Raw genomic sequence first — 21435 nt, 5'->3', positions numbered from 1 at the left:
CTCACACTGCTGGTGGGTTCCATTTTGTCATAGGGTGCTGTATGGCCTCCCATTGCTGCTGCCTCCACCGCCACACTGTGGCTCCACACTCTGGTTTTGGCCCCGTGACTGCCCAAATGAGTGAAGTGTGCGGTGATTCTAAGATCGACGGCACTCATCTGCATGTCATACTGACTGACAGTATTATTTCTCTTCCCCAGCAGACTCCAAGGGCATTTAAATTAAAGGTACAGTGTTCTGCACTAATATAAAGGCTCTCTGAAGCCTAGAAACACCCTTTTATAAGTTAAATTCGCAGCAAATATATTCGGCTTGAAGCAAATTTATTCGGCGAATTCGGCGAATTCGGCGAATCAGCCGAACCAAATTTTTGAATAATTCACTCATCTCTAATACCGATCACTGTCATACCCCCGTACTCCTCTCCTGTACATACCGATCACTGTCATACCTCCACACTCCTATCCTGTACATACCGATCACTGTCATACCCCCACACTCCTCTCCTGTACATACCCATCACTGTCATACCTCCGTACTCCACTCCTGTACATACCAATCACTGTCATACCCCCCATACTCCTCTCCTGTACATACCGATCACTGTCATAACCCCCCACACTCCTCTCCTGTACATACCGATCACTGTCATACCCCCCACACTCCTCTCCTGTACATACCGATCACTGTCATACCTCCGTACTCCTCTCCTGTACATACCGATCACTGTCATACCTTCACACTCCTCTCCTGTACATACCCATCACTGTCATACCTCCGTACTCCTCTCCTGTACATACCGATCACTGTCATACCTCCACACTCCTCTCCTGTACATACCGATCACTGTCATACCTCCACACTCCTCTCCTGTACATACCCATCACTGTCATACCTCCACACTCCTCTCCTGTACATACCGATCACTGTCATACCCCCCACACTCCTCTCCTGTACATACCAATCACTGTCATACCTCCACACTCCTCTCCTGTACATACCGATCACTGTCATACCCCCCACACTCCTCTCCTGTACATACCGATCACTGTCATACCTCCACACTCCTCTCCTGTACATACCGATCACTGTCATACCTCCACACTCCTCTCCTGTACATACCGATCACTGTCATACCTCTGTACTCCTCTCCTGTACATACCGATCACTGTCATACCTCCGTACTCCTCTCCTGTATGTACCCATCACTGTCATACCTCCACACTCCTCTCCTGTACATACCGATCACTTTCATACCTTCACACTCCTCTCCTGTACACACCAATCACTGTCAAACCTCCGTACTCCTCTCCTGTACATACCGATCACTGTCATACCTCCGTACTCCTCTCCTGTACACACCGATCACTGTCATACCTCCACACTCCTCTCCTGTACATACAGATCACTGTCATACCTCCACACTCCTCCCCTGTACATACCGATCACTGTCATACCTCCGTACTCCTCTCCTGTGCATACCTATCACTGTCATACCTCCACACTCCTCTCCTGTACATACCGATCACTGTCATACCTCCGTACTCCTCTCCTGTACATACCGATCACTGTCATACCTCCACACTCCTCTCCTGTACATACCGATCACTGTCATACCTCCGTACTCCTCTCCTGTACATACCGATCACTGTCATACCTCCACACTCCTCTCCTGTACGTACCGATCACTGTCATACCTCCACACTCCTCTCCTGTACATACTACCCACCATCGTATCATCTGCAACTCCTCTCTTACATTTACTACCTGCAGTTATGCTCTTCTTCTTAAATTGGGGAATAACTCGATGACTTACATACTTTTCAGACCTTGTGAAATATTCTTGGCTGTTTTGAAAATAATACACTTTAATTTGTATTTCATGATAAATCCTGCCTCATCTCTGCCTCTCTACCTGCAGCCTAACAATGAGGCGTGCATGCAGCCACTGATCTATTTCTGGCTTTTGTCTCTCAGTCATTCTAATGTTCATTTCTTCAAACGTCCTCCAGGACAGCCTTCCTGAGACAGAGCTCCTCCTTCTGGGACAGGAAACACGTAAGCACAGTACTATAAAAGGCGGACCACTAGGCCTCCCTCCTGACTTTTTAGTGTTTCCTCTGGAAGGATGGGTGCAGTCATCAAGAAACTGATTGTTGAAGTCCGTGCCCTAGAGGTTGCTGGTGGATCCTGGTCTGTCTTACTTCCTCCTGCCCGACGTGATCCCTTTAGGGGGAGTGGGGCTGCGCTCCTGATATCTTTCCATGCCTCAGTGGATCATGACTATCGGGGGTGTCCTGGGGGGTCCAGGACCTTTGATGCCTGTCGTTCTCCTTCCCGTGCAGGGGGGATCTCCAGCATCTGATGCACAGTGGAGCAGAGTTACTGTCAAGCAGGCGTGGGAGTAGCCGCAACTCCTGGGTGCTGTCCAGGAACCGGAAATTTCGGCTGCAGAGACGTCATTGATGGGCGCCGGAGACTCGTGGTTCCAGTCTCCATAGCGGCACTAGCATTTGGTTAGGCAGCCAGTCTGGTGTACAGACCCAGCAGAGCCTTTGGCTTCACACCAAGAGGGATGGATGGAAGGTGCTGGCACTTCTCAGGCATACCCTGGTCCTTCAGGCACTGGCTCCTCTAAGGTAAGCTTGGGGACTCTGATCCCTCTTGCTGACCCTGGTGGGCACACTTCCTTTTCTTGCTCCCCCAGCACAGTGGTTTTTGTATGAGGGGCCCTGGGCTGATTATTTTCTGTATTGTGTTTTTTCTTGCTTATTGTAGGTTAAAGTCCAGGACAAGTTGCAGAGTCAGACCCCCAAGAAGAAGTGTGCAGTTTGTGCAGCTAAATTGGGTTCAGCTTGGGAAAAACCCTTATGCTGCAATTGTGTGGCTAGCCTAATTAAGGATAAGTCATTTACAGCCTGCCATAAAGTGCTCACCTCCATTAAGGATGACATGTTGTCTACATTTCAATCCTTTAGATCCCTATTGGAAAAATGCATCCGCCACTGGATCCTTGGACCCAATCGGTGGGTTTGGAGGTAGCAGATGCATTAAAAGGGGAGGAGGACCCGGAGGAGAATCCTAGGTCCCGGGTAGATTCAGGCTCATAAGAGGAGGACAGTGAAGTTTGCTCCTCCATAGGTTCCAGGAACAAATTGCCCCTGGAAGATGTGGACGACCTCCTTAAAGCTATCTATGAAACCTTAGAGATCGAGGAGGAGGATGTTTGCCTATCTAAGCATGACCTCATGTATCAAGGTTTGTATGCTAGTGTTACGGATCCGCCAGGTGGTACCTCTGGCAGCCCACTAGGCGGAATCACCCGGAGCGTGGAGTCTAAGTCCCGGTCTGCGTTTTCACCAGGGCCCCTGATGGTGGGGATGGACTTGGAGCAGAACCAGGACCAGGTCACGACCTCCGAGCAATACCACCAGTGGCAGAGGGAGCCTCCGGGGATGAGAATAGGACAGAATAGAGCCAGATGTGAGGAGACCGGCAGGACTAGGCAGGATAAACCGGCGGTTGTCACCGTGGGAAATGGCGAGGTACCGAGGCGGCAGGCAGAGAGTGGTCAGGTCACACGCAGTGTCAGTTACCGGAGTCAGTCCGCAGAATGGTCAAACAAGCCGGGGGTCGGGACAGGAGAAGGCAGCATAGTCAGAGACAATCCGGGTCAAACACAGGAGAAGGCAGTGTAGTCAGGGACAATCCGGGTCAATCACAGGAGAAGGCAGCATAGTCAGGGACAATCCGGGTCAAACACAGGAGAAGGCAGTGTAGTCAGGGACAATCCGGGTCAATCACAGGAGAAGGCAGCATAGTCAGGGACAATCCGGGTCAATCACAGGAGAAGGCAGCGTAGTCAGATAATCCGGGTCAGGGCAGGAGCAGGCAGAAGGTCAAACAATCCGGGTCACAATCACAGGGCACAGGGAACACAGGTAACAGGTCAGACCTTGCGGCGATTTGTGACAGTGCAGGGCATCTTTAAATATCGCACCCTGCACTGTCATTGGCTGCCCAGGACACGCCCCCGGGCTGTCATTGGCCGCCCGAGGTGCGCCCGCGGCTCCTACTGCACATGCGCGGCCTCCTGTTAGCCGCGGCCCACCAGGATCTGGTGCCTGTGTCCCAGCATGAGCCGCCGCTATTGCGCATTCGCCGGGGACGGAGCCGCGGCGGACCCTGACAGCTAGAAAGACTAGGGTCTTTCCAGACCATAGTTCCCTGGCTGATACCATTAAGCAGGAATGGGAAAGCCCCGAGAGGAAACCCTTTTTCTCAAGTAATCTTAATAGGAGGTTTGAGGATAACAGGTCCCAGCAATGGAACAAGGTTCAGAAATTAGACACCCCCTTATCTAAAGTCTCTAAAAGGACAGACTTAAGATTTGAAGATATGGGGGCTCTGAAAGACCCTATGGATAAGAGGGATGAAGTCTTACTCCGCAGGGCCTGGGATTCCACTTCCATCAGCTTTAGGCCAGCTTTATCGGCTACCTGTGTCACCAGATATCTGGAATGCTGGCTTACACAGTCACATCTCTCAGCAGGAACCTCCAGGCAGCAAATCCTGAAATAATTTCCTTTGCTGTTTAAAGCAGTTGGTTTCCTTGTGGATGCCTCGGCCAAATCCGTTAAGCTAGAGGCTTGAACCTCTGCCCTAGTGAATTCAGCTAAAAGGGAATTTGGGTTAAAAACCTGGGCAGGGAACTCAGCATTCAAACTGCACCTTTGTGCCTTACCCTTTATTGGCGATAATCTTTTTGGTCCAGGTCTCGAGGAGGCTCTGGAATGTACAGCCCATAACAAGAGGACATTCCCAGAGAGTCGGAAAAGGTTTTACTCTAGTATGGTTTTTTGTTGAAAAACACAGGCCCAGCAGGCTAAGGAGGTTCAGCCTAAGAAACATTGGACAGGGCACAGGAATAGGGGAAGAGGAGGAATCTTATTCAATCCTCCTCAAGGCCCACCAAGTCTCATCTCAATGACTCAATGGTCACTCGGATGATGTCCCCGGCTGGCCCCGCCCCTAACCTATTTAAGAGCTGTCAGCAAGACTTTCTTCATAAGGCTGGAAGCCTCCGACGGGACCGGAACTTTTTTTTTCTTTTTTCGGATCGCCGCCACCACCGTGATTGACGTTGGATCTACTTCGGGGGACATTGTTTTATTAAAGGACTTCTCAAAGACCCTGTATTGTGTTTTTTTTACACAGCATTTTGTTTTTTTTGTGAATGAGTAGCGGGACCATGTACCGCAGACTCATTCACATAGGGGGGGGCGGGATCTGGGGGCCCCCTTGTTAAAGGGGACTTCCAGATTCTGATAAGCCCCCCGCCCACAGACCCCCACAACCACCAGCCAGGGTTGTGGGGAAGAGGCCCTTGTCCTCATCAACATGGGGACAAGGTGCTTTGGGGGGGAGCCCCTCGCCCCAAAGCACCCCCCCCCATGTTGAGGGCATGTGGCCTTGTATGGTTCAGGAGGGAGCGGGCGCTCGCTCATCCCCCCCCTTTCCTGACCTGCCGGGCTGCATGCTCAGATAAGGGTCTGGTATGGATATTGGGGGGGACTCCACTCTGTTTTTTTTTTATTTCGGCCTGAAGGGCTTGGTATGGATGAGAGGGGGGACCCACGTTGTTTTTGTTTTTTGTTTTTTTTTTTTATTGCGGACCTTTATTTTTACATTCAGCTGTCAAAATAAATATTATCCAGACCTTCGAAATAAGTAAAATCATTACAGAAATAATTATAAAGGATAAGAAACAAAAATAGAATCACTAGAACTAAGGAAATCCAATGAGAGTCCATAAAGATCTGCCGAGTGCTGGTTGTCACACACAGGAGACGCCACCGAGTGCCGGCTGTCAGAGGACTCCACACACAGGAGACGCCACCGAGTGCCGGCTGTCAGAGGATTCCACACACAGGAGACGCCACCGAGTGCCGGCTGTCAGAGGACTCCACACACAGGAGACGCCACCGAGTGCTGGCTGTCAGAGGACTTCACACACAGGAGACGCCACCGAGTGTCGGCTGTCAGAGGACTCCACACACAGGAGACGTCACCGAGTGCCGGCTGTCAGAGGACTCCACACACAGGAGACGCCACCGAGTGCCGGCTGTCAGAGGATTCCACACACAGGAGACGCCACCGAGTGCCGGCTGTCAGAGGACTCCACACACAGGAGACGCCACCGAGTGCCGGCTGTCAGAGGACTCCACACACAGGAGACGCCACCGAGTGCCGGCCGTCAGAGGACTCCACACACAGGAGACGCCACCGAGTGCCGGCCGTCAAAGGACTCCACACACAGGAGACGTCACCGAGTGCCGGTTGTCAGAGGACTCCACACACAGGAGACGCCACCGAGTGCCGGCTGTCAGAGGACTCCACACACAGGAGACGCCACCGAGTGCCGGCTGTTAGAGGAATCCACACACAGGAGACGCCACTGAGTGCCGGCTGTCAGAGGACTCCACACACAGGAGACGCCACCGAGTGCCGGCTGTCAGAGGACTCCACACACAGGAGACACAACCAAGTGCCGGCTGTCAGAGGACTCCACACACAGGAGACGTGACCAAGTGCCGGCTGTCAGAGGACTCCACACACAGAGACGCCACCGAGTGTCGGCTGTCAGAGGACTCCACACACAGGAGACGTCACCGAGTTCCGGCTGTCAGAGGACTCCACACACAGGAGACGCCACCGAGTGCCGGCTGTCAGAGGACTCCACACACAGGAGACGCCACCGAGTGCCAGCTGTCCGAGGACTCCACACACAGGAGATGCCATCGAGTGCCGGCTGTCAGAGTACTCCACACACAGGAGACGTGACTGAGTGCCGGCTGTCAGAGGACTCCACACACAGGAGACGCCACCGAGTGCCGGCTGTCAGAGGACTCCACACACAGGAGACGCCACCGAGTGCCGGCTGTCAGAGGACTCCACACACAGGAGACGACACCGAGTGCCGGCTGTCAGAGGACTCCACACTGAGATTTACTATTGAGCAGTGGCTAAAAAGCAAGTGCCCACAGAGGACGTCTAATGTGTGTTCTGCACATGCTCAGTTATATCTGCCAAATAAACTGCATGAGCGTCTAGTTTTTTACTGTGTCAACTTGCTTAAAAAAAAACTTTTTAACACATTTAAATTTTTTTTTGAAATGGCAGATATTGTTTAAAGTGAAGTCCTGATATTTCGCAAAGCAAATTTCAAAGTGAACATATTTCTGCAGTGATCTTTCATGGTGTCAGACATACCTCTTACCAAGTCTGCTTTGTGAGTCTGATTCCTGGTGTGTGTCTCGTTAGTAAATTCGATTGGCGTCTACTTGTTAACACTGCTCAATAGTAAATCTCTTAGTGGGGTAAAAGTAGACGGTCGCACGTAAAAATTAGACGTTCGCCCACGGAAATGCGCCCAGGCACAATAGTAAAGGGCCTATTCGTCTCACATTAAATGTTATTCAGGACGCCAATTTGCATTCTAAAGAAGTTTTGTTGCTGAGCCGGGACATTAACAAGGCCTTTGATGGTGTCCTCTGGCCATACTTGTTTTCATTACTGCAGAAGATGGGCTTTAGTGATGAATTTCTGTCTGGTGTACATGCTTTGTATGACTCCCCCCAAAACAAGAATAAGACTTCCAGGCTGCAATTCTGTATTTTGTACACTAGGCGGAGGTACCCGTCAGGGTTGTCCTCTTTCACCCTTATTATTGGCGCTTGTTTTGGAACCCTTGGCAATTGCAATAATCACACTCAGACATTTCTGGTTCCCCATTATTGGTTCACATTTCACAATTTGTATGTATGCAGATGATGTTATGCTTTTCCTTACTAAACTGTTGTTGTCATTGCCTGACTTCTGCTCATTATTGAATGACTTTGTAACAGTATCAGGTCTTACTGTAAATTTTACTAAATCAGTAGTTCTGCCTATTAATGTTCCTGATTCCCTGGGTGCATCTCTCCGCAATTCTTTTCCATTTCGTTGGACCACAGATCAGATTTCATACCTAGGTATAAACCTCACCCCCAGATACTCAAAATTATTTGCTGCTAATTGGCCACCATGTGTGTCACGCCTCTCACCTCTATTGAAGATCTGGCATGGATCCCCTATCTCATTCTTGGGCAGAGTCATGGCAGTAACAATGAATGTCTTGCCTAGATTACTTTATTTAGATCACTCCCAATCCCTGTCTCAAAAACGTTCTTAGATCGCTTTCAATGGATTATTAATCATTTTATTTGGTGTAACAAACACCTTCGTTTTACTTCATTGGTCCTCTACCGGTCACAATGGGTGGGAGGCCTAGGTCTCCCCAATTTATGGCTTTACTACCTGTCAGCCCGTTTCGCACAGCTATCACAATAGGTGACTATTACTTCCCAGGTCCCATGGATCAGATTTGAATCTCAGTCTATACATACGTTCTATTTACCAGATGTATTATGGTTCAAATTTCACCCCCCCTCCCCCTCGTTATTGCTCTATAATTCCATTGTTGCCCAATCATTGATGTTTTGGTCCCGTTATAAACTTAAATTGAATCTTGTCTCCTCTGTCTCACCAGGTTCATCATTTTTTGGTGACCCAAATTTTATTGCAGCATTCTCATCTTCACAGGTATTCCGTTGGTGGTATGATAGGTCCTTTATTAGGTCATCTGACTTTCAGAGAGGAGGATCTTGTATCACTTTTGAGATGCTACACATACATTTTGATATTCCGCTTCGTGAATATTATCATTATCGACAGATTAGACATTTGTTTAATTCACATTTTGGTCTTACACCTTCATCTCCGATTTCATTTTTTGAATGTATTAGCCGCGACTCTCCTAGGGGCAGGTGTCTTATTTCAGATTTGTATGGCCAATTTTTGGTTACTTTCTTTCCCTCACCCCCTCTTTATAGACAGAAATGGGAGGCTGATAGTGATGTCACTTTTTCTGATGATTATTATTACATTGAGTTTATATAGCGCCAAAGGGTTTGCTCAGCGCTGTACAATAGGGGGGACAATACATGGCACAGTACAACAAAAACAGACAGCATATGAGGGGTAAGAGGGCCCTACTCTTTCAAGCTTACAATCTAGGAGGGAGGGGGTAGTGGAACAATAGGAAGTGGCTGAGGGGAATGAAGTGGCTGAGGGGGATGAAGTGGTGGGAGGAATGAGGGAGGATGGCTGTTAGGTGAGGGTGGGGTAGGCTTCCCTGAAGAGATGGGTTTTGAGGGAGCGCCTGAATGTGGGGAGGGAAAGGGACAGTCGGATGGATTGGGGTAGTGAGTTGCAGAGGATGGGGGAGGACCTGGAGAAGACCTGCAGTCGTGCATGGGAGGAGGAGACCAGGGAGCAGGATAGAAGGAGGTCCTGTGAGGAGTGAAGGGTACGGGTAGGGTCGTACTTGGGGATCAGGTTGGTGAGGTAGTCAGGGGCAGTGTTATGAACGGCTTTGTAGGTCAGAATTAGAAGTTTAAATTTGATGCGTTGGGCAATTGGGAGCCAGTGGAGGGAGAGGCAGAGGGGGGTGGAGCCAGTGGAGGGAGCGGCAGAGCGGGGTGGCAGAGGTGGAGCGGGTGGTGAGGTGGATGAGTCTGGCCGCTGAGTTCAGGATGGTCTGGAGCGGGGAGAGCCTGCACTTGGGTAGGCCAGTGAGAAGAGAGTTGCAGTAGTCAAGGCGTGAGATGATGAGGGAGCGTACAAGAAGTTTGGTGGTGTCTGGCGTGAGGAAGGCACGTATCTTGGCAATATTGCGGAGATGGAGCCTGCATGTGTTTGCAAGTGATTTGACATGAGGGAGGAAGGAGAGGTTCGAGTCAAGAATGACGCCAAGGACTTTGGCTTGCGGGGCGGGAATGATAGTGGTGTTGGGGGTGGTGATGGATAGGCTGGGGGGGGTGTGGGCAGGGGGAAAGACGAGGAGTTCGGTTTTGGAGAGGTTAAGCTTGAGGAAATGGAGCGACATCCAGTCTGAGATGTCGTTTAGGAGGTGAGTGATGCGGGCGGAGATAGTGGGGGTGAGGAGAGGGGTGGAGAGGTAGATTTGGGTGTCGTCGGCATAGAGGTGATAATTGAAGCCATGGGAGTGTATGAGTGTGCCCAGGGAGGAGGTGTAGATGGAGAAGAGAAGGGGTCCAAGGACAGAGCCTTGGGGGACCCCAACAGAGAGGGGGAGGGAGGGGGAGGTGGTACCATTGTAGGTGACGCTGAAGGAGCGTCGGGATAAGTAGGATGAGAACCAGGAGAGAGCGGTATCTCTGATGCCAAGGGAGAGTAGTTTATTAAGGAGGAGGGGGTGGTCGACTGTGTCAAAGGCCGCAGAGAGGTCCAGGAGAAGGAGGACAGAGTAGTCGCCCTTGGCTTTGGCGTTTAGTAGGTCGTTAGTGATTTTGAGGAGGGCAGTTTCGGTGGAGTGTAGGGGACGGAAGCCGGACTGTAATGGGTCAAGGAATTTATTGTCAATAAGGTTGGTGCTTAGGCGATCGTAGACTATGCACTCAAGGAGCTTGGAGGTGAGTGGCAGCAGGGAGATGGGTCTGAGGTTGTTGGGGTCTGCGGGATCCAGGGAGGGCTTTTTGAGGATGGGGGTGATATGTGCGTGCTTTAGGGGGGAGGGGAATGCGCCAGTAGAGAGGGAGAGATTGAAGATGTGGGTGAGGGAGCGGATGAGGGAAGAGGGGGGTGACCGGTGGAGTTGAGCGGGGATAGGGTCCAGGGGGCAGGTAGTGAGGTGGGCTTCTGAGAGGACCTTGACGATTTCCTCAGTAGTGACAGGGCTGAGGGAGTGCAGTGCAGGGGGGGTTACGGTGGGCGGGGTCTTGGGAGCGGTGGAGGGCAGTGCGGTTGTGAGGGCAGAGGAGGGGGGAGAAGAAAGTTTGACGGAGGTGGGGAGGCTAGGTGGGGAGGTAGATTGGGAGTTGACAAAGTCCTTACAGATAGTGTCAATCTTGTTACGGAAATGGGTGGCAATCTCGTGGGCGGAGAGTGAGGTACTGAGTGGAGGAGGGGGGGAGAGAGTAGGGTGTTGAAGGTGGAGAAGAGTCGGTGAGGGTAGGAGGAGAGGGTGTTGATTAGGTTAACAAAGTAGGCCTGCTTGGTGGCGTGGAGGGAGGAGGTGTAGGTGAGGAAGGCAGATTTGTAGAGGGAGAATGCGTGAGGGGACCTGGTTTTGCGCCACAGTCTCTCCAGTGCATGACTGCGACATTTGAGCCGTTTAGTGCTGTCATTCTGCCATGGTTGAAGCGGTCTGGGTTTGATGATGCGTGTGGTTAGGGGTGCCAGAGAGTCTAGGGCAGCTGATAGTGAGTCGTTGTACAAGGTGGTGGATATGTCAGGACATGACAGTAGGAGGATGCTGTCGTGTAGGTGGTCGGTGGCTGAGTGGAGGGGGGCCGGGTTCAGGTTGCGGAGATTGCGGCTGGTAATGGTTTGGCGTTTTTGGGCGGGGGAGTTGGGGGAAGGGGAGATGGAGAACGTGATGAGGTGGTGGTCAGAGAGAGGGAAGGGGGTGTTAGAGAACTGGTTGAGGGTACAGAGGTGGGAGAAGACGAGATCCAGGGTGTTCCCTCCGATGTGGGTGGAGGATTGCATGTGCTGTGTGAGCGCGAAGGAGGAGGTTAGGTGGAGGAATTGGGAAGTGGCCGGGTTGTTGTCGTTGATGGGGATGTTGAAGTCCCCGAGGATGATGGTCGGTAGCTCAGAGGAGAGGAAGAAGGGGAGCCAGGCGGCGAAGTTGTCCAGGAAGTGGGGTATGGACCCAGGAGGTCTGTAGATCACTGCGATCCTTAGGGGGGTGGGTGAGAAGAGTCGGATGCAGTGGCCTCAAAGGAGGGGAAGGATAGAGAGGGTGGGTTAGGGAGGACCTGGAAGGTGCTCAGTGGTGAAAGGAGCAAGCCAACACCACCACCTCTGCGATCGCTCAGTCTTGGTGAATGGGTCCAGATGAGACCTCCATGGGTGAGTGCCGCAGGGGAAGTGGAGTCGGTGGCCTGTACCCAGGTTTCGGTGATGGCTAGGAGGTTTAGGGAGCGGGAGATGAAGAGGTCATGGATGGCGGTAAGCTTGTTGCAAACCGAACGGGCATTCAGGAGTGCAACCGAGAGAGGGGGGATAGGTATGGGGAGTGTTGGTTATGTGTTATAGAAGACACTGGTAGTGATGAGGCAGAACTATGACTTTACTTGTGTGGCTTAATTTGCAAACATACAGAGTACATTTCTCAGCAGACATGTTACAGACACATTACTTCCTGAAGAGATGATAGAGAGGAGAGGAACAAACAAGTTTTCAGATATACACAACTAGTAACTAGAGATGAGCGAATCGAACATGACGAAGTGGAATTCGTTTCGAAGATCAGGAAAAATTTGATTTGCGCCGAATCCGAAAATTAGCAAACTTCGGATGCACAAATCAAATTTTCCCAAAAATGGCGGCGACATGTGTGGCGACGGAGCGGGGATCTCTGGGAAGGCGCGCAGACAAGGCGCGCTGACCCATGATGCATTCATTAATGACATGTGATCGCATTAGCCAATCAGCGGCCAGCCAGCCAGCACTGTGTAATGGTGGAGCTATAAATCGCGGCCATCTTAGAATTCTCCACTAGCCTCCGGTCATTCAAGAGAGACAGACCTCTGTGTATTGGGGACAGAGTTAGGGCCACAGAGACTTTAGGGCCACAGAATCGTTACTGAGGGACACAGAATCGTTACTGAGGGACACAGAATCGTTACTCAGGGACACACAATCGTTACTCAGGGACACACAATCGTTACTCAGGGACACACAATCGTTACTCAGGGACACAGAAATGTTACTCAGGGACACAGAATTGTTACTCAGGGACAGACACAGAATTGTTACTCAGGGACACAGAATTGTTACTCAGGGACACATAATCGTTACTCAGGGACAGACACAGAATTGTTACTCAGGGACACAAAATTGTTACTCAGGGACACAGAATTGTTACTCAGGGACACAGAATCGTTACTCAGGGACACAGAATTGTTACTCAGGGACACAGAATCGTTACTCAGGGACAGACACAGAATTGTTACTCAGGGACAAAGAATTGTTACTCAGGGACACAGAATTGTTACTCAGGGACACAGAATTGTTACTGAGGGACACAGAATCGTTACTCAGGGACACAGAATTGTTACTCAGGGACACAGAATTGTTACTGAGGGACACAGAATCATTACTGAGGGACACATAATTGTTACTCAGGGACACAGAATTGTTACTCAGGGACACAGAATTGTTACTCAGGGACACAGAATCATTACTGAGGGACACATAATTGTTACTCAGGGACACAGAATTTTTACTCAGGGACACAGAATTGTTACTGAGGGACACAGAATCGTTACTCAGGGACACAGAATCGTTACTCAGGGACACAAAATTGTTACTCAGGGACACAGAATTGTTACTCAGGGACACAGAATCGTTACTCAGGGACAGACACATAATTGTTACTCATGGACACAGAATTGTTACTGAGGGACACAGAATCGTTACTCAGGGACACAGAATTGTTACTCAGGGACACAGAATTGTTACTCAGGGACACAGAATCGTTACTCAGGGACAGACACAGAATCGTTACTCAGGGACACAGAATTGTTACTCAGGGACACAGAATCGTTACTCAGGGACACAGAATTGTTACTCAGGGACACAGAATAGTTACTCAGGGACACAGAATCGTTACTCAGGGACACAGAATCGTTACTCAGGGACACAGAATCGTTACTCAGGGACACAGAATTGTTACTCAGGGACACAGAATTGTTACTGAGGGACACAGAATCGTTACTCAGGGACACATAATTGTTACTGAGATACACAGAATTGTTACTCAGGGACACAGAATCGTTACTGAGGGACACAGAATCGTTACTCAGGGACACAGAATCGTTACTCAGGGACACAGAATCGTTACTCAGGGACAGACACAGAATTGTTACTCAGGGACACAGAATCGTTACTCAGGGACAGACACAGAACTGTTACTCAGGGACACAGAATCGTTACTCAGGGACACAGAATTGTTACTCAGGGACACAGAATTGTTACACAGGGACACAGAATTGTTACTGAGGGACACATAATCGTTACTCAGGGACACAGAATCGTTACTCAGGGACACAGAATCGTTACTCAGGGACACAGAATTGTTACTCAGGGACACAGAATTGTTACTGAGGGACACAGAATTGTTACTCAGGGACACATAATTGTTACTCACGGACACATAATTGTTACTCAGGGACACAGAATCGTTACTCAGGGACACAGAATCGTTACTCAGGGACAGACACAGAATTTTTACTCAGGGACACAGAATTGTTACTCAGGGACACAGAATCGTTGAATTAAAGAGTATGTCAGACAACACGCGTGGCAGAGGAGGCAATGTTTCAGGAGCGAGCAGACGTGGCAGCAGAGGAAGGGGTCGAGGCAGCACTAGTCGCAGCCAGAGGCCAGTGCTCCCGGTGTCATCCAGCGGTCGTGTCTCCACCGACAACCCTGCCATCATCGATTGGTTGGCTCGGTCGTCTTCCTCTTCCCAGGTCACCTCTGACACCTACAGCCAACGGTCGGTGGGTACGTCAGACACAACCGTTAGTTGGCATGGCCCGGGAGCAAGCCCACTGAAATCACGTGTCCTCTACCTGCCCCTGTCCTTTGGTGTTCCCTCACCAAGCGAAGTATGGCATCTTCCGCTCGTTCAGATGCTCCTTCTCCTGCTACTCCTCTTCACGGATTCCGTCAGCAGTCTTTCTTGGAATCCGTTTCCAAGAGACAACAGTTTGCGAGCACGCACCCGACGGTGCAATAGCTGAACGTCCTCCTGTCCAAGTTGCTGGTGCTGCAGTCCCTCCCTTTCCAAGTGGTGGGCTCAGCACCTTTCCGAGAAATGATGGCTTGTGCCGCGCCGCGGTGGAGAGTGCCAAGCCGGCATTTCTTCGCCAAAAAGGCAGTGCCAGCCCTGCATTCACATGTAGAAGAGATGGTGGGCCATTCTTTGAGCATGTCGGTCTCTGCCAAAGTGCATGGCAGCGCCGACGTGTGGAGCTGTAACTACGGTCAGGGACAGTACATGTCATTTATGGCCCACTGGGTGAACGTGGTGCCGGCACAGCCGCACCAGCAACTTGGACAGGTCACGCCGCTTTTGCCTCCACGTTTGCACGTCCTTGGTCCAGCAAACATGTCCGCCTCTACCACCTCTTTTTCCGCCGTGTCCTCAGCCGCCACCCCCGTGCCAAGTCCCATTACCCGACCGGCATATCACATGTGCAGGGCGCAACGGTGTCACGCTGTGCTGCACCTGGTATGCCTTGGCGAACGTAGTCACACAGGGTAGGAACTTCTGAGTGTAATGAACAGAGAAATAGACAGATGGCTGTCTCCGCGCAAACTGAAAATCGGAACCATGTTGACCGACAACGGAAAGAACATGGTGTCTGCTCTGCGTCAAGGAAGGTTGTGCCATGCGCCATGCATGGCTCACGTGTTCAATCTGGTTGTCAAGCGGTTCCTAAAATCCACCATCCCACTGCAAGACATCCTTAAAATGTCACGTAAACTTTGCATGCATTTCAGCCATTCCTACACCGCAAAGCACACCCTCCTTGAGCTGCAGCGGCAGAACGGAATTCCACAGCATCGCCTGATCTGCGACGTTGCAACAAGGTGGAATTCAACCCTACATATGTTAGACCGCCTTTACGAACAGCGAAAGGCCATCACCGATTTCCTGATGTTACAAGCGGATAAAGGTACTCCCCTGTGTAACTTAGATGTCAGCCATTGGCAGCTCATGCGTGACACCTGCCGCTTGCTCAGGCCCTTTGAGGAGGCCACACTATTCGTGAGTCGGCAGGACTATGGGATGAACGACGTCATTCCTCTGTTGCACGTCCTGGAACAAATGCTGTTAATAATGGCTGGTCAGGGTGCGGTAGACGTGGCGCACAGATCTCAACGCCACATGACCCCTGTGGGGGCAGGACAGGAAGAAGAGGAGGAGGTAGAGGAGGACATTGGTGCTCAGGAATTATTGAGTGAAATGGGTGGTTTTTCCACTCAGCGGACAGGAGTGGAGGAGCAGGAGCATCTGGTAGAGGAGGAGGAGGAGACAGAGGACCCAGACGCACCGTGGCAGTATGCTGTGGAGATGGAGGCAGGGAGTCCCTCGCATTCCTTGGCACAAATGGCCCATAGCATGCTCGGTTGCTTGCATAGCGACAGCCGAATAATAACCATCAGACAGAGGGATGACTTTTGGCTGTCCACCTTGTTGGACCCTCGCTACCGTTCAAAAATGGTGGCCTTTTTCACACCTGCTGAGAGGGAGGCCAAAATAACGTACTATAAAAACCACCTATGTAGTCAGTTGGTCTCTGCCTTTCTGCGCCAATGTCCATCCTCAGACACTGTGGGCCCTGTGCGCTCGCGTTCCGCTGCCATGGCAGCAGGGGAGGGGTGGGGTGGTAGGAGCAGTGGCAGCTCCACCAGCAGCGGCTGCCTCAGTCTGCAGTCGATGATGAGTAGCTTTCTTCACCAGCGCAGTGAGGAAACTACTAACCAGCCGCAGCAGCAGCAGCATCAGGTGGACCTGGAGCAGGACCTCAAACAACAGGCTTGGGCCTACTTGGACAGCACCCTGCCAACCGAGGTAGACAATCCCCTTGACTACTGGGCAACGAAACTTGACCTTTGGCCCCAACTAGCTGAATTTGCCCTTGAAAGGCTGTCATGCCCGGCCAGTAGCGTGGCATCGGAGCGCGTGTTTAGTGCGGCAGGAGGTATTGTAACTCCGCGGAGGACACGACTGTCCACCCAAAGTGTGGAGAGACTCACGTTTGTGAAAATGAATCAGGCGTGGATTAGTCTGGATTTCAAACCACCAGTTCCTGACACAACTGACTAAATCCGCCATGAATCATGCCCCAAACATGTTATTATTTTTAACATAGGCCTCTGTATGACCTTCAATTTAAGCTGCTTACGCTTCGCCACTCTGCCATGGGCCCCTGTACCGCCTCCTCATGCAGCTGCCAGGTCCAGAGTGTGTCATGGATCCCTGTACGGCCTCCCATTGCTGCTGTCTCCATCGCCACACTCTGCCATGTGCCACTTTCAGGTCTCCTCACACTGCTGGTGGGTTCCATTTTGTCATAGGGTGCTGGCAGATTACGGGCCTTCCCATTGCTGCTGCCAGGCCCGTAATCTGCCATGGGCCCCCGTACCAACTCCTCATGCTGCTGCCAGGCCCGTAATCTGTCATGGGCCCCTGTACCGCCTCCTCATGCTGCTGCCAGGTCCAGAGTGTGTCATGGGTCCCTGTACGGCCTCCCATTGCTGCTGTCTCCATCGCCACACTCTGCCATGTGCCACTTTCAGGTCTCCTCACACTGCTGGTGGGTTCCATTTTGTCATAGGGTGCTGTATGGCCTCCCATTGCTGCTGCCTCCACCGCCACACTGTGGCTCCACACTCTGGTTTTGGCCCCGTGACTGCCCAAATGAGTGAAGTGTGCGGTGATTCTAAGATCGACGGCACTCATCTGCATGTCATACTGACTGACAGTATTATTTCTCTTCCCCAGCAGACTCCAAGGGCATTTAAATTAAAGGTACAGTGTTCTGCACTAATATAAAGGCTCTCTGAAGCCTAGAAACACCCTTTTTATAAGTTAAATTTGCAGCGAATATATTCGACTCAAATCAAATTTATTCCTCGAATTCGCCGAATCAGCCGAATCAAATTTTTGAATAATTCGCTCATCTCTACTAGTAACCTTTACTGTATAGTGCCATCTACTGGTCAAGTGATATTAACACACAATACTATATATAGTACATTATAGTACATGCTGTTGCATTCCCAACACCCCTTCTCAACGGCATGTGCATAATTATATGACATTTAGTCTCTTTTGTAGAAAACAATAACGTTCCCTTGGCAAAGGTTTGGTGAGTGCATCTGCAATCATCTCCTCTGATGGGCAGTACTGGATGTCGATAACCCCTTGTTCTTGCATGTCTCTGAGTAATCTTCTCCAAATTTCTGGGAGTATCCCCTGGCAACTAATCTTGCTTTGTATCTATAGATGTTTCCTTCTGTATCATATTTCACTTTAAAAGTCCATTTGCTTCCGATGGTTTTGCGACCAGGAGGAAGTTCTGTTAGTGACCAAGTTTTATTTTCTTGAAGTGATTTTATTTCTTCTTCAGCTGCTTTTCTCCACTGATCGGCTTCCCTTCTCGGCAAAGTTTCTATGTCTTCCCAGGATGTTGGCTCCTGTGTTTGATGTGTTTTAGCAGCGTATGATAACCTGCGGGGTGGTATCCCTTTAGTCATTCGTGAGGATCTTCTGATTTCTTGTTGTTCAGTGGGTTCTATTGGCTCGTTGATTGTAAGTTCCACTTCTTGTTCTGGCTCTTGTCCTGCTTCGCATGGGTCAGCGTCTCTTGCCGATTCAGTGTGTAAATCCTCTCCACATTTTTCAAGAATTGTATTATCTGTTGCTTCACTTTCATCAAAATAAACACTGTGGCTTACTGTGACCTTGTTGGTCTTTGGACAAAGGATTCTATATCCCTTACTCTGCTCACTGTAGCCCACCAGAATGCCTTCTATGGCTTTGTTATTCAGAGCGTTTCTGACTTGGAATGTGGGCATATGCTTTACAGCCAAATACTCTGATGTGTCCTACGTTAGGTTTTGATCCATTCCACATTTCATATGGTGTACTCTCAACAGCTTTTGATGGGAGCCTGTTTTGTAGGTATGTCGCAGTCATTATTGCTTCTCCCCAGTATTTGTTAGGTAAGGCAGCGTTCGAAATCATACATCTGGTCATTTCTACAAGAGTGCGATTCTTTCTTTCCGCTACACCGTTTTGCTCAGGAGTGTATGGTACAGTTGTTTGGTGTATAATACCTTGTTTCTTTAGGTATGATTCCATCTCTTTATTCATATATTCCCCTCCATTATCAGTGCGTATTATTCCAGGTTTCCTTTGAAACTTGTTGCTTGTCATAGCTACAAACTCTTGAAGTTTTTCTAATGTCTCACTTTTGTGCTTCATTAGATACGTTATTGTGTACCTGGAATAATCATCAATGAAAGTCAGTAAATATCTGTTCCTGCCAGGTGTGATGGTTTTCATTGGTCCGCACACATCACTGTGTATCAGTTCCATGGGTTTAATGGTTTTACTCTGACTGGTCTGTGGAAGAGGGTTCGGGTGGCCTTTGCTTTGATGCAACACGTGCACTTGCTGAGTGTGTAGCAAGGCAATATTTTCATGTCTTCTGATAGACCTCTCTTTGCAAAGTCCTTTATAGCTTCTGGGTTTCGATGCCCCAATCTTCTATGCCACAGGTGGATGCACTTGTCATGTGGGGTATGAGTTGCCGCATTAGCCTTCTCACTTTCAGTGATGAGTTTGTACAGATGTTCATTTAACCTTCCTCTTGCTATAATTTGCTTTCCATTTTGAATTGTGCATTCATTACCTCTGAACTGGACAGTGAGTCCATTGCTTGCCAGGGTTTTAACTGATAGGAGGCTTCCTTCTAGGCTTGGAACATATAGAACATTCTCTACAAGGATGCTCTGCTTGCCCCCTGATGGCGTTTTGCAGTTCAGAAATCCCTGACCTTTACCTTCTGCTGTAATACTTTTCCCGTTTGCTAGGAAGACTTTATCTTTTACACTAAAATCAATTTCTGTGAAGAATGTCTCGTCGCTTGTCATGTGACTTGTTGCCCCTGAATCAATGTACCATCCATGTGAGGTACTATTCTGAGTCACTTTAAAAGTACCACTCCATGATGCACTTTCATTTTCTTTCATGACCGCTTTAGCTCTTTCTCTTGTGGGTAGCTCCCGCTTTCGCTGCTCAGCTTTCCAGATTGAACAGTTCTTTTTCAGGTGACCGGCCTTTTTGCAGCGAAAACATACCCTGGTTTCTTTGCTTTGTCTTCTGCCTTCATGCACCTTCAGAGCTGCCTCTGGTCTCTCGTTCTCTTCACTATGCAAATTTTCCTTTCTTCTGCTGTATTCATCAATTAATTTTCCCTTAACATATTCTAGCGTCAGTTCAGTTTCCGGTCTAGTTTCTAGAGCATTTATAAGGGCACTGTATGATTCTGGAAGGCTGCGCAGAAGTATTGAAACAACATGGTTGCTTTTTAAATCTTCACTTATTGCACCCAGCTGGTCCACAATTTCTAGCATGGCATTTACATGTTCACCCATTTCCTGCCCTTTTTCCAGCCTCATCTTATACAGTTTGTGTAGCAGATATAGTTTACTGTTTAGGTTTGCACATTCATGCAGTGTTTGTAATGCAGTCCACATACCTTTAGCTGTGCTTTCCTTTCTTATATGAATGAGTTGATCGTCCTCCACTAACAGGCTTATGACTGCTTTTGCTTGCCTGTTTTTCCTGTCCCATTCTTCCGGGTTGTCATTGGGTCTGTCCCATTCTTCCGGGTTGTCATTGGGTCTGTCCCATTCTTCCGGGTTGTCATTGGGTCTGTGTGTATCTAGTACCGGTCACAAGTCATCTTTGGATAACAGCATTTCAAGCGTAAACTTCCATAGCTGGTAGTTGGTATTGTTGAGCTTTGCTATTGTAAACTTCATATCTGAAGCACTTGCCATCTTTCAGTGAATTGGTAGGATTGTAAATGCAGCACTTACTTGCTTGTAGTTCTCCTTTTTCAGTGTCTGGAGCTAGGCCCATAACCTGTTGGTTATGTGTTATAGAAGACACTGGTAGTGATGAGGCAGAACTATGAATTTACTTGTGTGGCTTAAGTTGCAAACATACAGAGCACATTTCTCAGCAGACATGTTACAGACACATTACTTCCTGAAGAGATGATAGAGAGGAGAGGAACAAACAAGTTTTCAGATATACACAACTAGTAACCTTTAGTGTATAGTGCCATCTACTGGTCAAGTGATATTAACACACAATACTATATATAGTACATTATAGTACATGCTGTTGCATTCCCAACAGGGAGGAGGGGTATATGTATGAGGTTGAGGGGGTCGCATCGGCTGGCATGAGCAGGGGGGGCTCTAGGGGGGGTGTGAGGTGGTGGGGCTCTAGGGGGGGCCAGGGTTCGGGGAGATGTCCCCAGCTGATATGAGAAGGAGGAGGGTGAGGAAGGTGGCGTGGGAACGGGAGGTGTAGGAGTGTGTGGGTCTGGAAGTGGTGGCAAGTGGGTCAGCGGGGAAGTGGAGTAGCAGGAGGAGGTGGTGGGTGCCGTAATGGGGAGAGGGGAGAAGCGAGGGGGCGATATAGAGCTGCTTAGTGGGGGTGGGCGGGTAGAGGGAGGCGGTTTTAGGGATGGAGGAGAGGAGGACGAG

General features: G+C 49.8%; 1 protein-coding gene across 1 annotated transcript in view; it reads right to left on the bottom strand.

Annotated features, from left to right (window-relative positions):
- The window catches only part of LOC149434739 (uncharacterized), a 202315-nt gene that overhangs the window by 136248 nt on the left and 44632 nt on the right, over nucleotides 1–21435 (bottom strand). The gene's annotated exons all lie outside the window — the stretch shown is intronic.

The sequence above is a fragment of the Staurois parvus genome, unplaced genomic scaffold (genome assembly GCF_062004578.1).
Source record: "Staurois parvus isolate SC_StPar_1 unplaced genomic scaffold, SC_StPar_1.0 ptg001689l, whole genome shotgun sequence".
Lineage (NCBI taxonomy): Eukaryota > Metazoa > Chordata > Amphibia > Anura > Ranidae > Staurois > Staurois parvus.
Note: the sequence above shows the minus strand (reverse complement) of the source record. Positions and strands in the feature narration are given on the sequence as shown.